The following is a 4,079-nucleotide window of genomic DNA, read 5'->3' on the forward strand; positions in this document are numbered from 1 at the left end:
CCCAGATAACAAAATGTATTTGGCCCGGATCCGGCCCAGATTCATCATGACATCTGGACCAAATCCGCGCAACGGATCTGGGCCTGTGTCGGTTAGCACAACGGGCCAATACCGATATGGACCCGTTTTACTGATGAGGGCCAGCTACGGGCCGGATCCATATCAGATGATTTATCTGTTTTCCCTGATCTGCTCTGGATTTGGGCCAGATGTGCCTCTAATCTTCTCATACTGCACCAGAATTGTACCGGATAAGGAATCTTTGGCTACTTTTACACTGCAGGCCTCATTTTATTAAACCCCCTAAATGTTTAATATTAATAACAGAAGAAATACCTTTCAAAGAAAGAAAATAAAAGAATAAAAACAGTTAAGCATTTTAAAAGAGCATCTATTTAAAAAAAGGAACATAACAGCATTTTTTAAAAATGATTTATTTTGAGAACATATCATTTAACCATTTTTATTTCATTTATTTATTTATTTTATTTAACCATTTTTATTTAAATAACTGACAATATGAAATGTTTAAATGTAATAATAATCATTAAACTGATGTGCTGTGTTCACACAACAAACTCATCTCTAAACAACAAACTCATCCCTAAACACCATAACTCACAAGATCAAGAACGTTAAGATGAGGATTTTGATTTTTGCCGTTGTTTGCGACCACCTCCACGGTCACAAGCTCGGTTGAACCAGCGGATAGAAAAGCTGTCAATTTCCGTATCTGCTGCACTAGCAGATGAGGAATTCTTCCGTACAGCTCCTATAAAGACAAAATACACATCAGTTATTAAGTATACCAAACTTTCAATAGTTAAGACTCTTTATCAAAAGGTCTACTGAAATATGGAACAGTAAAGGAATAATCACAAAAACATGGTAAAAATATTAATTTGAAATAACTACATTCAGACTCATAAATCTCAGCCACCTGTATTCAAAGTGGCAATTGTTGGAATAACAGATACATGTATGTGAACTGTTTTGTTAAGGCATTCTTCAGGAAACTCCTTTATGAGGAACTGTTGCATTCAGATTGTAGCTTTCATAGCTCTTCTTGCACAATAAACAATTACTTAACTGTGTTAGCCTTCAAAACAACTCTTGAACTTAAAATTTGTCATAACTTGCTCAAATGTACAGTGGTCAAGTCAGCCTTCTCCATTTTAGTTTGGTGTAGCACAAAATAACATCTCTGGGGACGGTGTTGTCTAGAAAAACTTAAGAACTACAGTGGCCACTGAGTTTAGAGTCACGGTGTCATCAGCAGGCTGCCACAGAGACTGGAAGAGTCACAGAAAGGCATAGAAAGAGTTCCTTTGACCACATCCCACACTGATTATTGCTTCATTGTTAACAGTGCCCTGCTGAACTGCATGATTAATTCCACTCAACTCTACGCACATCTGAGGAAGGGAGGGAACCCGACTGTCGCATCAGACCTTTTAAAAGCATTTATATACTAGATGACCTGCAAGGGTACCTGACCACACAATCAGGTACAGGCATCATCATCTTGCATGGGGCAGAGGGAATTAATGATGGACAAGAGGCCAGTGGGCCCCAGTGGTGTTCTCTGATAACAGTTGATCACCAATGGGGAGAAAGGATGGTTGGAGAGGGAGGAGAGCCCTATGCATCAGTCACTGTTGTCACTAGATGAGTCTTACATGGTGGTGGTGGAATTGCAGTGTGGAAAGGTATGTCAAAACAGAACTGCCCTACACTTTGTGAATGATGCTGTAAAAAGCACACACTAGCAGAATAATGTATTTCCCCTGTATGAAGAACAAGGGCTTAATTTTATCTTCATGGATTATAATGCTCATCGAGGTAACATCACTAGGGATGCTCGCTGGAATCTCGGGTACCTTGGATGAAGTCAGCTGAACTTTCTGAACCTCTCCGATAAGCTGACTAACTGGGAAGAGGCTCATAGCTCGTAAATGACCTCAAGGAGAGGGTGGGATACTGTGTCTTAGAAAACATTAAGGTGACTTGTGATCAAACAGGGACGTTATTGATTCTGGATTTTTTTTAAACATGTCTACATATTAAAAACTCATGAAGATCAACTGAAAATAAAACAAAAATATATCACAAAGTTTGTAAGGAGAAAAAAGCAAATGTTCTCTAAAAGTTCTACAAGAGATTTAATACTCAGCTTCTTGTGAGTATCTCTTTGAAGCATTTCTTTCCATTCACCCCTTTCCAGTTTATTTGTTTCGCGACTCCATCAGAGAAAAGCCTGGAAAGGATATTCCATGTGTTTTTTTTGGAATTCTGTCCTCCCACAGCACCCAGAACAGAAACCTAAAAGGTGAAAATACAAAAACAAAAATGAAAAAAATAGAGAAGGATCACATTTAGGGTACAAACTTGAAGAGTTTTTAATATTGAATACAGATTCAATCCAATACCATGTCTTGCTTTGCACGGGAGTTCGCCTGGTCTTTTAGCCATTCCTCAAACTCCTCCACCTCAGCAATTGTGTCCAGTGGAAGGTTAATGTTGGGCATTTAAATCACTGGCGTTTCCGTACCCTTTCGAGCAACAAGGCTGTTTACAGCAACAGCAAGCTGCATTTGCTGTTGCTTTATATTTTCCAACAGGGTCAGGCTGTGCAGCTCAGCAGCTACAGAGTTGAAAAGTATTTCAAGTTACCCAATTAGTCATTATGAAGTACACAGTCTATACAAAAATTAATACATTAAGCTTGGAGGTCAGCCATTAAATGTAATAGACATACATGGATGAATAGACAAGTAGGTGGGTGGATATTTGGAAAAACACACGAGTGGATGGATGGGGTATTCAGACCATTTAGACTGCAGTCCTGGAGGGCTGGTGTCCTGCAGCTTTTAGATGTGTCTCTGCTTCAACACACCTGAATTCTATAATTAGGTCATTAGCAGTAATTTGGAAAACTGAAGAGATTTTTGTTCAGGTAAGTTGGACCAGGGACACATCTAAAAGCTGCAGTATATCGGCCCTCCAGGACTGGAGCTTGGCACCCCTGATTAAGTCAAACAGGGAATAAAGTCTGCATCAAAAATGTTTTTCATACTCTATTTTCTCTTTCCATACATATTCAACTCGAGATAATACCAGAAAAAAACTGTACAACTTTCCAAACTGTTAAGGTACCCGGTAACCTTAAAGGACACTCACCAGAGCAAGGTATAGATCCACTGCCTGTCCTCCCCAGTCTAAATGAGGGGGTGAAAACATGTTGCTGATGGAAATTTGCCTGATGTGTCCTGGGGATCTGGTAAAAAGGTGCTTCATACATGTGAGAGACTGGGGCGCCAGGGACTGGAGGCTCTGTAGCTGGGGAATTAATAAGTTGAATTAATAATTTCTTCTTTTAATCATATGTGCATTTGAATAATCACTCAGATGATGATAAAACCCTGATAAAATTTAGGAAAAAACATTACCCTTGTAGCGACTTTCAAGATCGAAATAACTTTGATCTTGAATGTGACACAAATCCGTATGGAGCAATGGACTGGAAGGCAAGCTGGACAAATTCATAGGCACAGGAGTTGAAGCTATGGGAAAATAATTTCATTATGGATGTAAGTGTTTATTTGGAGAGAAAACGTTGTTCTCATCAGTTACATTTTACAGGCTAAATTCAAATTCTAAGTTTTACTTTCATTATATTTGTTAGTTTTTTAAATGTAATCCTTGTTTAAAAATAAAAAAATAAAACGAGAACTGAAAAAAAATTAAATACTTTAAGTAAAATAACTAAATCACAACAGTTTCAAAAGTATGGTTGCCTTTTTAACTGTACACAGTCTTCCCTTCTTACAGCTTGTCACCTCGGCACTTGAACAACTCATTTTAACTTTGGGAAAAACTTGTAACCATAACTGCTGCTCCTGAAAAGCCTTTAACATGAATGTTACATCCTGAATATGTATGCTAATACCGCATGTTAAATATCTGAAGTGAGAATAAAACTAGAAAATACAAGTAAGACTTAAGTTTAGGTGTTTGTTAGTCTGTTGTTGTATGTTTTTCTTTTCAGCATTATTTGAAAGCTATTGGCCAAAATTTCT

General features: G+C 38.0%; 1 long non-coding RNA gene across 1 annotated transcript; it reads right to left on the reverse strand.

Moving 5' to 3' along the window:
- Positions 1 to 1,470: 1,470 nt before the first annotated feature.
- LOC118557552 lies at positions 1,471 to 3,535 on the reverse strand. Its single transcript, XR_004927912.1, has 4 exons — positions 3,450 to 3,535; positions 3,181 to 3,333; positions 2,430 to 2,644; positions 1,471 to 2,322 (listed from the first exon to the last, which is right to left on the reverse strand). It is a non-coding gene; the product is annotated as an uncharacterized LOC118557552 (long non-coding RNA).
- Positions 3,536 to 4,079: the final 544 nt, after the last annotated feature.

Source organism: Fundulus heteroclitus, chromosome 23, assembly GCF_011125445.2.
Source record: "Fundulus heteroclitus isolate FHET01 chromosome 23, MU-UCD_Fhet_4.1, whole genome shotgun sequence".
NCBI classification, from domain to species: Eukaryota; Metazoa; Chordata; class Actinopteri; order Cyprinodontiformes; family Fundulidae; genus Fundulus; species Fundulus heteroclitus.